Raw genomic sequence first — 13,988 nt, 5'->3', positions numbered from 1 at the left:
GGCCTATACTTGTCTGATTGGAATGAGGAAATCTATTTTTATATTTACAAAACAAGCAAACAAGAAATAGGTCTAATCCAGCTTTGTTATATTTTATATTGTTCAATTTTTGGCAACAAACATTGAACTTTCTTTTCAACATTCTTTTAATGATACCCTTCATTTCAGGTAAATGAACAATTATATTCTTATACAAATAAGTAGAAGAAAACTTTTGAGATTCTTTTATGAGTTTCTTTTATTTCTTTGAAAGAAACAAAAATAAGTTTAATATATTTAATCATTTTTATCTTAAGAAAATTAAATGCGTTCGTTTTTCTCCTCAAAATTGTCTGGTTATTTTCAAGTCCCTTGGAGCACACTTTGTGAGCAAATTTTAGTGAATTTTAGTCAAAAACAAGCTCCAAGAAAATAGGATTTCTGTATCTACAGTTTTTGTAGTTTAAGTTTTATGATTCTGCCACACAATTTCCGGCAAAGTACGGGTATTCTTTTTTCGATCGTCTATTTCTTAAAGTTTTACAAAATATTAATAATAACATTTTGTGTATAATACAAAAAGTTTAAAGTCAATATATGTGTGTCTACAAACCTACAGCCTCTTTGGATCGATCGAGCTCATACTTGGAAATTGAATTTTTAAGGAGATACCTCCTCGGCGCTCTTTTAAGATTTAAAATAACAGTAGGTTAGGCTAGATTAAAGTGACTATCCGTGATGGAGTAGGAAACACTTAGGCCAGTTTAATGACTAATTGTGATACTACATGAATCTTGAGGCTTTCTTGTAAGCTCAATGAAACCAGTTTGAGTCCCTTACGAAAGGTGAGGCTGATTATGCTTATATGATTTAAACCGTTCATGACACATATTATCGAGCTTATATGGGATCTGCTTAGACATAGCAAAGACCTTGATCGCTTGAAATCTAGTGAATTTTGAAGAGTTTTTAGCGACAGATTCCAGAGATTTGATAGCGGTCTGACTATTTAGAAAAAAAGGATCTCAGATGTTGATATCACGTTTTCTTTAAGCCAGACCAAGACTTGTTTTATCGCCAAAAGTTCCTCCTGGAACACGCTACAATGACTAGGAAGGCAGATTAAGAGATTTAATTTGAATTGTTCAGGGTACACACCTCGACCAACCCCTTCTTTTGTTTTCTATCTATTTGTAGAAAAATTGACTGAATCGTATTCCAAGAATGCTCTATTCTCCTAGAAACATCTGGATGATATAGAAATGTGGAAGCTTCTGTCGAATTGCAGTTGGGGGACCAATGATGATGTAGTCTGTGTGCTTTGAAATTGATTCAAAATATCTAAGAATTACGGAGTGACCAATGTTGTTGTTAATCCACTGCGACGAAGCCTTGAGGCGAATAGCAGACCTTGCAGCTATTTGTTTGCTAAAATATGTCAAGTGGTGTTAGGTAGAGTAGGGTGTCCAGTGCCGCAGATGGGGTCTTGCGAAGCGATCTGCTTATACATAGGAAAGCTGAACGTTGAACTTTATTTATTTTGTCGCGGTTTATAGCTTTTCCTAAGGCTGTCCACCATACATTAAAATCTGTTCGATTACTGATGTGTATAGCCAATGCGTGATTCTGGGTTGTAAGCCCTATTTATTACCAATAACTTTTTTTGCAAAAAAAAGAGAGCTACAGTAGCTTTCCGTATCTGCAGTATGAGCTTCCATGTATTATAAATACAACACGCAGCAAAAATTAACATTGTTTCGAGTATCGATACTCGATCGGAGAATAATTGAATTTCTTAGGTTAGTAATTCAGATAATCGGAAATTTCAAAGAAAATCGAAGGCTTTGTTCACAGAGTGCAACGCACTTTAAGTGCGTTCTTTTGTTTAAGTTTATTTTGCCATAATATTGTAACGCAAAAAAGAAAGGAAAAAGTCACACATAGTTGCTCTATGATGTTTAACATTTTACTTCTGTAATGTCGTTTTCTTTCTGCGAGATTTAAGGTATAACTACAACGGCCACTTTAAATCGAGTCAAATTTGAGAATCTGACAGCTAAAAGAGGTGGTGAAGTGAGAAAAAAGTGTACAAATCTCAGTATTCATGATCAATTTGCGACTTCAGATTCAAAAAAGTGGATTCGACATTCAAAAATCTGAATCTCAATTTTTATCAAAATTCACACTTAGGTACATGCACAAAAACTTTCAAACACACTTCTTTGTTTGACATTTTTCTGAACATTTGTTACTGTTTTATTTTTAAAAGTTAGTTTATATGAAAAACAATGATGTAGAAAGCACAATTTTTGGTTTCAAAAAACATTTTTTGTATTTTTTTTTTAACAAATGGCGCTAAGAAGAAAAAACAATTTTTGTAATATTGTAAATTCAACACTTTTTGCCAAAAGTAGCCGTTGTAGTAAAGTAAAGTTGAGTAAAGGTTATTTAATAAAAATTTGCACATTTAACGCGGTTCCATGAGTACCCCTATTGTCAAAATTAAACTTCAAAAGTCTTCCACATTAAACATATGAATTTCAATTTCGATCTTTCGACTCTGAATATAAATGGGCCACTTTTAAGAACTTCAATTACATGAACATTGACTGACCAAATCTACGAAGACACCCCAATATTTCAAAAACTTATCCGAAAGCGAAACCAAAATATCAAATCAAACTTTGTAGAAATGCAGATGTATGTAATGGGAAATCAGCAAAAAGGCTAGACAAGTCTACCAACATAAAAATAAAATAAAATAAAATAGCTGGGAATGGGCAACTGCGAATACGTTTTTTGGAAAATCGAATTTGGTTGTAGATAACGATGCCAAAAAAACACGCCTATTGTGGGCAAATTTTTGTGAATTTTCCACGGAAACAACTTTAAAAAAAAAAACTTCCCAATCGTACCTGTCAGCCGATATTTTATAATTAAAGTTGTACAAGGTGATAGAAACAACATTTTATGTAGAATAATAAACAAATTTAAGTATATATTAATTTTTTTATGGAAAAGCTATCTGTAGTACTGCAGAAGTTTATATGAATAACAAATACAACATTAGCAGTCGAACCACTGCAGATAAAATGTACAGATGTGGATAGATATTTGACGTTTACTCGAGTATCGAATCGAGATCAATTTTTTCGAGTTTTTCGTTTTTAAATGTTGGCACGTTTGGTATCTGCTGCAGACTTGATGGATATGTTCGTAGAAAAGTGCTCAACGTAGAATAGTTTGTTTTAACGTTGCTAAGTATGAAATTGATATCTAAGTTCTCTGCTCGTCGTCATAAATAAAGATTTTTTTAGGTGGCGAAACAGTTCATTAAGAACCAGGGCCTGGTGTCTTACAACTCTCAAGCATTTCTGTGTGCGCGTAATGTTGTCAGAGATGGAAGGGACCTACAGTTTATATGCCGAATCCCAACGGATAATTTGAGAAAGCACTTTTCATGACAAGAATTACTCTTGGAAGATTTGTCAATTCCTCGCAAGAGGCAGTACCCGTGAGAAAAGTTAGGTGGCACAGGCAGGGATTGAACCCAAGACCTCTTGCATGACAGTCAAACGCACAAACCATCACGCTACGGGTACTACCATAAATATAGATATATATTTATTTTTGTAAGCTTTTCGACTAAGCTGTAGAATTTATTTGTTATTTTGCAAATAGTTTGTTCAAGAAAATAAAGTGCTATCTCTTTTTAGACCATAGTCTACGAAGGAACTATATATAATATAATATATTAAAAACAATTATATATAAAGTATTTCAGATATTTTAATAACATATCCCCTTTAAAACTGTCCGTTCTTTAAGTTAAAATTAATTCTGGTCTGAATCTCACGTTTACAATATTGTTCAAAATTATTCTGACAAAAAGTCAATTGTGTCAAAGTTTATAAAGGGTGGTTAAATTTTAAAGGCCGATATTGCATGTGAACCACAACTTAAATTCAAGTTTTTTTTTCTGCATTTCATTTGATATTTCTGAATTTCAGAATAATTGAGTTAAACCATGGAAAGCAACGCTTTTAAGTTATTCAGGCTAACTATTAACATGGCCTTTCAAATCATAATGCATATCGTCCACTTCTTGATTTTTTCGATCAATTTAATTGTCATAATGTGCATACAGTCGGAAAAATGGGGTCTGTAGGAGATGTGCAAACATAAGAGCATACTTGTACAGTTTGTACTACAGAAAACATTGCTGCTATTTACGATAGTGTGCGGCTGAAGAGTCGTCCAACTCAATAATACCCGTGTTTTTTGGCATTCTAAAAAATAGTATAGTAAAACATTCCCAAGAAAACGCATCGGCAGTAGACAGATTTTTGTATTTTAAAAATTGGTACAACTGAAAGAACCTGTCAGAATGATAATAAAAAAACACAAAAATAGAAGACAGTTTTGAGAAAATTAAAAGTTAAAATTAACTTAGACAAAAAAGACTAACTAAACTAATAAAATGGACACTTTTCAAGAAGAAATGTTAAGAAAACATCTGGAAATTAAGATTATATAAAAACAAAGTTAATTTTACAATTGCTTCAAGGAGGGGTTTGTTCGTAGACTATACTACACTAACATGTGGTGTTGAAGCGAGCTTGAAGCTTGCCTCAATACTTTATATAGCTGAATCGAGTTGAAATAAGCTTGGTTGTACGATCGATTCCGGTCGGGGATCGGAGTCGAGTCAAAATGTATAAAGAAAAGCCTGTGTGGAGGAGTTGGTTTTACAGATAATACATTATGGACTGTTTATTTACATATTTGTGTACAAAAAATAAAGTTTTTTTCAAATAAAAAAGAAATTGTGCATGGAGTGGGTAACATATTCTTATATGGTGCTGAACTATTCAGTTCTTCATTGTTTTACAGGAATCAAACTATTTCACTTGCACTTTATAAGAAACATCGAAACACCATTTGCATTTTAGAAAGTGCTGACAAACTTAATCATTTTTAAATCTTCTTGTGCGGTGGAAACACCAAAAAGAATTATTTAATGTAAATTGAGATTGAGATTTGGTTTTATCTTTTCTATTGTTTTCTCTTGAACAATAAGCCCAGTTAGTCCATTTTCATTAACAAAACCAAATAATATCAACAGTAATAGATTGATTCGTTTATATATTGGAAAACACATGATTCCAAACGCACAACTACTCAACGAACACCGCCATCGAGATACAAATGCAATATGAATTGTACCAACATTTGAGAACGAAATCACAAAGGATCTATTCGAGATTCATATAAATGTCAAAAACCCATCCCTAGTAAGATTTTCCTTTAACTTTTATTGGTAGTATTTTATAGTTTTTGTTATTCGTGTAAAATCCTACTATTCTATTGATAGATTTTTCAACAAAAAACGGGTTATTGCACCTCTCAAGCTCGTCGTTGATGAACGCTAAGCATATGTATAAAGACTTTCATTTACACGCTTACAAGGTGCAATTGAAGAACTAAATCCTCTTGACCATTTAAAGCGTCGTCAATGGTCCGAATGGTGGATGATTAATTGTCGAAGGAAATCGTTTTCACCTCTCTGAATTCGTCAGTTAGCCGAACTGTCGCATTTTTGTGAATGATGATTGAAGAGTGATTGTAGAAAAATCAATGCATTCACAAAGAGTGACGGTTTGGTCCGTATATGCACCAAAATGAAGCTGGTCAGGCAGTTACTGTGAATCGTGTTTGCCATGATGAGATGGATGATGACGAACTTTGTGTGGCCCGAATTTTAAGATACGGATCTGAACGATATGTGCTTTTCACAGGACTACGCCACAACAAGCCAGCAATAATTCAAGAGCAAAAGGATAAGACAAGCGTCATCAAAAGTATGGACCATCGGATGGAAGTGTGCATCTCCGAGATCGCGTCGGCTATTCGGCGTATACTTTGTCCACACATAATTCAAAGAAATGACACTAATCGAAATCGATTCTCAAAAGTAAACCACCAGCATCATCTATTTCCAAAGTTTTTTTTCTGCTTGGCACGATTTCCAACATTTCTGGCTTTTTTTTTCAAAAGAAAAATATTGTTGCCGTTTATTCTAGACATAAGCTTTTAGGCATTTTTCTAAAAAAAAATGTCTGGATCAGTTATATCGCCGCGATGATAAGGAATACGAAAAAAATAAGTTAAAGCAATTTTACGTGTGTATTTGAGTGTCGGAGCCTTCGTCTGCAGCCCTATCAGCTGCAAAGTTTTAAATTTAACTATAAAAAAATATCATCACTACACATTTTCAACATGTACATTAACTTTTCTATTAATTTGAAAAGAAACAATTCCATATATCAAAAAAGTTAATTTTTTTATAAACAAATAAGAATTCTTTTTTACGAGTAATTCTTATGAATTGTAAACTTAACGTAACTGTAATTAATTACTTTAAACCTATAATTTCTGTCACATTGAACAATTATTCACTTGATTAAACAATTGCATAATCAAATTTCATTTTCGGTCAATGTTTTTTTTTCAATTCTTAAAATCTCTATGCTCCTGAAATCATAAACACAAAATTCAATATAAAATTCCCACAATGTGGCATTTCCAATGAAAAATCTATTTTAAATTGTTACTATTTTTGGAACTTTCAGTAAAGCTTTGAATCAATTTGCATAAATTGAAAGTCAAAGTCAAAGATGCTTAAATGTATCCACCATCATATTATACTAATCAATTTAGCCAACGCTTTTAAAATGCGAAGTTATTTCTTAAATATGTTACCATTCTAATAAAATTAAACTTATATTTTTATCCAGACAAATAAATGTCACTGACTGTACGTGCAAATAAATGATTCGTTTGATTTTTATTCAACAGACAAATTATTATTGTTTTTTGTTTGTATTCCTACGACCCCCAAGGATTTTCCCATACAATAAATACGTGTATAAATCTATAAATACCAATATTGTTTGTTTTGGCTTCGGTTTTTTGTGTTGATTATAAATTTACCACTTTTCGATAAGTTCAAGATGTCAAACAAATAATATAACCCTCGTTTTGTGGTAAACTGTTTGTGGGTTAAGATTCAGTAGATTCGATGATGATGACGATGGAATCGTAATAATGTGGGCTCGATGGACCATCATGTGGTGCGAATAAGGAATTTCAATTTGTTTTCTGGGAGTGTCTGTTTTTTTTTCTTTATTTTAATTTCCAAAAATCGATCAAGTGTTAATAAAAGTGGGATTTTTATTATTTATAGATCGAACTAAACCTTCAAATAGAATGTTCAAAATAAATTCAAAAGAAAAATTAAAATAAAAGTATTTGATTTTCCGGGGATATTTCGTAAAAAAAAAAACGTACATATGTATGTATATCCTTTTGAAATTATACAAAACACAGTTAACTTAGAAATTCAACATTTTGTGAACCTGCAGAGGCTTTAATAATAAAATTTCTAAAAAATATATCGTATTTCTTGCGGATGTAGGAATGTGTCACTTTATAACTCGTGTTTTAGCTAGACTTATAGAAATTCATCTGCGCAATACTATTAACGAGCGGCCATTTTGTCAGCTGTCAAGTGTTTAGTTCTAGGTTTTGTTTGGAATTTTTATAATAATAGAGTAACGCCGAAACAATGCTTTCAAAAGTTGATAATAGGACCGAAATGAGATTACCGCATTGAATTCAAATTTCATAAGCATTTTGTTTACGTCAAAAAACAAAGCTGATATAATTAACAGTGATGATAAATTCGACAAGTGTACTATGTTGGGGAACCGCTACATCAACAAAAATTTACTGTTATTGGACAAATTTCGACGGTTTTTTTTTAAACAGGATGCTGACGTTGCAGTCAAAGTTGATCGCAATTGAGCCATGCTCACTGGTTTAATTGATAACATTCATGATTTTAAAGAGCTGTGATTTCAGCAAAAAGGTGGCGCCACATGTCATACAACTCGTGTAACCTTTTAATTTATAACTGCATGTTTCCACGTTACTTGACCCTTGAATTGGCCTTCAAGATCTTGCTATTTAGCGCTGCGTAACTATTTTATGTGTTTATATATGAAGAGACCCTAGTCTAAACCGATAGGCTCAAAACAATTCACCATTTGGAAAATTCGGCACGTTATTGCCAATACACGACCACAAATGTTCGAAAAATCATCAAAAATTGGTCCTACTGAACAAAAACTGAAAAACACCTTTTATCACATAAGTGTACCTTGGGTTGAAATACCGTAGCAGTCATCGAGTTATACATGACTGAATTGTTTCAATTTGGAATTACCGACTATTACACTATCAAAACCACTGCATTAGCTTTTCCATCTATCTGGACTCTTTCCGAGTAGTTAAGGGAAACTGAATTTGTTCATCCCATCCCAAAAAAGGCGTATATCTTCTCCCGAAAATTATCGACCGATAGCACTAATGTCCCTACTTACTAAGGTCATGAAAAATATCTTGATGACCGAAAGCTTCTTAATGACCGGCAATATGCCTTCGTAGCAGTAGGTTCACTGGTGTTCTCATGGTTCATTTCACTGAACAGTGGAACAAATCTTTACATCGTTTTGGAGAAAGTAAGATTATTACACTAGATATTTTAAAAGCATTTGATATGGTTCGGCATCAGGCCCACTTATCGAAAATATGGGCTTTTGGTTTTCAAGAATCTATCCTTCATTGGATTAGCAATTATCTTTCGAATCGTTGAATACAAGTTGTATTGGATGGATTCAAATATGAAACACATAAAATAATTGGTGGAGTACCACAGGGCTCCCTTTTGTATCCGATACTATTCCTCATTTTTATAAATCATCTCCTGTCTCAAACTTCTTATCATTTTTTCGCTGACGATAGCACTCGTAGCTTTTCATATTCGTTTCCAGACTCAAACCCCTCTATTTGGGATGTAGAACTGTAGCGGCAAAAAAACTGTAGAATTTAATGCTTCGAAAACCCACTACTGTCTTGTATCGTTAAAAAGATAGACCCTCTTTGCCACTATATATCCGTGGCAATTTCCATCAACGAAACGGAAAATCTCGACATCCTCGGAATGTAAATCAGCAAAAACCTTTTGTATAGCGATCACATAAGATATAGGTTTTCTGAGACGTTGCAAAAAAGTTGTCTCTTCGTCTGATCTGGCAACAATCTACAAAACCGATATAAATACGTCCGAAACTTGAATATAACTCTCATCCATGGGCTAGTGCTCAAGTAACTTATTTAAGCATTTTCGACAGTATTCAAAGAAGAGCTTTTGAAATGATTGGTGACATTAACATCGTCAGCATCATTAAGTCACTCGGGCCTTGTTGCAAAATTTCTTGTCTTACCCTTTTTTACCGTTATTTTAACGGACTATGCTCTAGTGAAATAGACATTTGCATTCCTCTCCTTAAACAATTCAACCGTTATACCCACGCATCTATGGATGACCATCAGTTTACCCACAAGCCCAACCTTGGCCGTACTATTAAGTACAGAGATTCATTTTTTCGCCGTACTACACGAACGTAGAATGCCTTGCCACGCTTTATCTTTTCCTATCATTGCAATGTTCAGGAATTCAATGTACACCGAAAACTCCTCTCCAACTCTTGCCTTTTTTTCTAATTCTCACACTGTGTCTTTGACTTGTTAAAGGTATACAAAACCAATTTAGTGTTCGCTAAATATAAAAAAAAACAATACTAGTTTAGTGAAATTGGTCGAAAAAGGGGGTCAACTTCGAAATGGGAGATTGCATTGAGATCCTTTGATTTTTAATTAAAGCTTTGAATTTTCTGAAGTCTTTACATTCAATTAAAGTCTTTATATTCTTCTGAATTTTTAAGTACAAATTACCTGACAATAAAATCAATTGATTGCAGTCAAATGATTGAAAAAAATAATTGGCTTTTCAGGGTCAAACGATTCGTGATTACAAATTTTGAAGTTCCAATCCCTAGGTGATGTCAATGAATAAACTTTTTAGGTTAAATTTAATAAATGATTTATAATAATTTCTTTCCCAAATGGTTACAATCAAATATCAAGTGCAAGTTCTTTAAGTATCAATGGGAAGTTATCAGTGGAAGTAGCCACCCAACTAATACAAATACACAAAATAAAAATGGTCCAGTCATTGAATAAACCCGTAGTGCCACATGGAACAAGTAAAAAAACCTCTTTAATAAAATATAAATTTGAAAAATATCTGCAGTCCTATAAATTTTGAATATAAAACAAGCCCTGTAACATACTTTGCGCAAATTTCCGTTAAAGCGATTTTCTCGATGATACTTTATGTACACCATTTCGATTACTTATGCACTGCATGTGACAGACCCTATCAGTTTAAGGGTATACAAAAAATGTAGAGTACAAAATATGCAGATTCATATAAAAGAGTAAATGTGTTATGTATATGAATATGGGGGAAATCTGGAACCAGCAACTTTACAAGTCGTCCTCGTGTAAATTTGCTTTATTTCACTTGTTTGAAATGAAATCAATGAAGCTCATTTATGTTTAATTTCTTAAACAAATTTAATATATTTTAATAGTTGAGTTTGTTATTTATGATTTTGCAATAAGTTAATGCTTAAGCACACTGTATGATAAGTTGCGTAGTTTCATTTCATTGGAACCGAATTTTGTCAATGTTTAGCCATTTGATTTTCGTAAACATAAAATTCGAACTTTTTTTTATGTAATTATTATATAATTTTTGATTAAATTATTCCTGATGAATTACAGAACAGAACAAAAATATAAACAAAGTTTGATATTTTCAACTGTCAAACATCTTATTCAAATAAAAAAAATAACCTATACAGTGCTGTTCGAAAAACATTAGTCTAATATTTTATAACCCTTTTCGAGATCAGTTCTTTTCACTTAGGAAAGCTATGGTTTTTTTGTTGTACTAGGTAGCAACATGTCATTTAAACACTTTGATAACCCGTGAAATTTCAAAGAGGCTGAATATTATTCAACAAACTGTGGCATGGAATTAAATAAAATGCACGACTGGGTCCCATGGACTGGCTCCTGTATGCAGATAGTGTGTTTATATAAGTACCTTTATAAGATTTAAGAATATACCTTTAAAACAAGTTTGTCTTTCGAGGTATAAATGCCATTTGATTTGTCAAAAAAACCTCAATTTTTCAATTTTTATTGTTTGAATATCATTAGATCGGTTTGATTTAAATTAATTTTTGTTTATATGCAAATTTTCCATTTTTCCTTACAAACATTTTTGCTATGCAGTTGTTTAGTGATTGTAAATATACGGACTTGAATTTCGTAAAAAAATTTTGAACCCTTTTTCGAGATATCGGATTTTGAAAAAAAATTCAATATTTCTTCAAAAATAAAAAAAATATATACACTTTTGATCATCAAATATTGAAATCGGTTCATTAGTACCTGAGAATTTTAAAAATAAAATCACGGTTCTATGAACGGAACTACATATAAAAAACTTAACTTTTATTATTATAGAAAAATGAAACACTTGGAAAATATTTTAATGTTAAGGAAAATGGTTTGTGATTTTTAATGAACTCAGCGAATACACACCATCTTTTGTCGGTAAGCTAATTTCCAATTATTTCTTTGTATATACATACATATAGGCGCGATTCATCCCAAGACACAACTCATCCCGGAAATGAAAAATACTTGTGAGCATACTTAACGAAAACAATTGTTTGTTTATTCCTTTTCCTTTGGGTAGCTTTATTTTAATTTCATATTAGAAGAAACAGGATGGAAAATAAATTATCTTAAGTTAAGAAAGAGGCAGAACATGTATGTATGTTTAAATTGTAAAGCGATCGCCTATTAGCGTGCACAGGATTTAATCTGGTGAGATGGGAAAGTCAAAATAATAAAAAAAAATTAGTTTAAATATTTTTTTTTAAAAATTCCAAAAAAAAAATTGCCCTATTGATAATCAAATATTGTTAAGGCAATATAAAAGCTCGTTCAAAAAAAAACTTATTGAAATCGGTTCATAAGCTGCTGAGAGAATTAAAAAACAATATAATGGTTCTATGAGCAGTACCTTTCCGGGGCAAAAGAAAAATATAATTTTCCTACTTAAGTAGCCAAGTTAGAAAATAAAATTTAAGAGAAAATAAAAAAAATAATCGGTTATTTTTTGATAAAACAAATTGTTTGGGGCCACTGCTAGTTTTGATCTTAAAAAGAAATTTAAAAAACGCCATATATTTCCTATTGCCATATAGTTCCTATATGTCGGAAGTAAAAAGACATAATGAGACCGGGATTATCAACAGGAAAAAAGATCGTTTTTTGGTGTTATTAGTCGTCGGCATCGGTTAAGGACTTCTGTGTCGAGCTGCAGACAAATTAATTTCCTCAACCTCAGTTAGAAAAAGGAACGTCAAAGCTAGACTTAGAGCACTGAAGCCGGATTTCCCAAAAAGAGGCAAAGATATACGATTTCTCTGGGCTCAGGAGCACCTAAATTGGACTCAAGACATGTGGAACAATGTCATCTTTCGGTCAAATCAAAATTCAAGCTCCATGTTGAAGACTAAGCTCGGATTGCATTTTACGGATGCCCCCAAAACTGATGATGTGGGGATGCTTCTCTGGAGATGAAAATGGTAGAAAAACCTTTCTAGCATCCAAATTCAATGCAAAAGTTTACCTCCGAGTCCTGGAAAACGTATTGGAACCCACGGTGCTAGAGCTTTCTGGCGGCACTTCAGTTTCATTTTTCAACAGAACAATGCTCCTTTTTATCCAACCAAAATTGTAAGAATTAACTTGTTTTTTTTTAATTTTTACCATGAGTGACTAATATTAAGTTTTAAATAAAGCTAAAACTTTTATACCTAAAAATTATATTTGGATTTTTTTTTACGTCCAAGGTTAAAAAGTACTTCGGTTAAAATAATATCGATGTACTAAGTTGGCCTCCCTAAAGTCTAGATCTCAATACAATTGAGAATATTTGGTCTATAATGAAACTTGATGTTGCGAAGAAGCGCCCAGAATCAGTTTATGAATTTAAAAAACTACTTACATATTTGGACGTGGAACACGATACCTGCATCTACAAGGAAAAACTTTTTTATTCAATGTCTCGCCGCGATGTGCAGCCACAATAAAAGCAAGAGGAGGTCGAACATAATACTAATTAGATACAATATGTTTCTCAGAAGCAATACAAAAATTGGAACAATAAAGTATTTTTCTTTAATCCTTAAAAATGAGGCAGTTACATAAAAAAAAAACCATTTTTCGGTATAATCACTTTTTGCTCCTGTGACCATTTAAGAAAAATTTTAAATTCTTATTGTTTCAAAAAACGATTTAAATCGCAAAATAAAAACTAAACCTCCTTAAAAAAATTGTTGGTTTTTCAATACAATTGACAAAAATGGAAAAAAATAACATTTTTCGAACCGCACTGTATATGACGAAAAATAGTTATGTAACACAATTATTTGCTATTAAATGCAAATAAAATGCACAGTTCTCGAAGTTTAAGTTTTCAAAAGAATTTTGGTTAATTTAATTTGCTGTAAACGTTCTAAGAAAAAACTGTTCAATGAAAAATTTCTACGTTCTAGAAATCTCTTTTCCAGAACGTCACGAAAACTATTTAGTTTCTTTAAATGATTTTTTTAAATTGAAAAACAAAATTAAATACATTTTTTAAATTATCATTAAATTAGCGAATTTAAGATAAGATTAATATATTTTTTTCATATTCAAGCCAATTTTTCATGAAAACGCGCACAAGCATTAGAACCAATTTCGAAAACCATAGCATCATCCTGTTCTTCGTTTGACTATCCTATGAAATTCTAACTAATATTATGTCAAAACTAATTACAAACTCCGTTTAACTCTCATAAGCTGACTCCCTTGTATTCTGTTAAGATTATAATTTAATGTAACACTTTAAGTAAAACTACCTACAGGGTGGGCAATATTAAAATCCATAGTCTCAAAAACGACACCTATAATTT

The 13,988-nt window shown here is 32.1% G+C and overlaps 1 protein-coding gene across 1 annotated transcript in view; it reads right to left on the bottom strand.

The window, feature by feature from the left end:
- LOC129942487 (neuropeptide-like 1) overlaps window positions 1-13,988 on the bottom strand; it is an 89,699-nt gene that overhangs the window by 52,083 nt on the left and 23,628 nt on the right. The gene's annotated exons all lie outside the window — the stretch shown is intronic.

The sequence above is a fragment of the Eupeodes corollae genome, chromosome 1, assembly GCF_945859685.1.
Source record: "Eupeodes corollae chromosome 1, idEupCoro1.1, whole genome shotgun sequence".
Lineage (NCBI taxonomy): Eukaryota > Metazoa > Arthropoda > Insecta > Diptera > Syrphidae > Eupeodes > Eupeodes corollae.
Note: the sequence above shows the minus strand (reverse complement) of the source record. Positions and strands in the feature narration are given on the sequence as shown.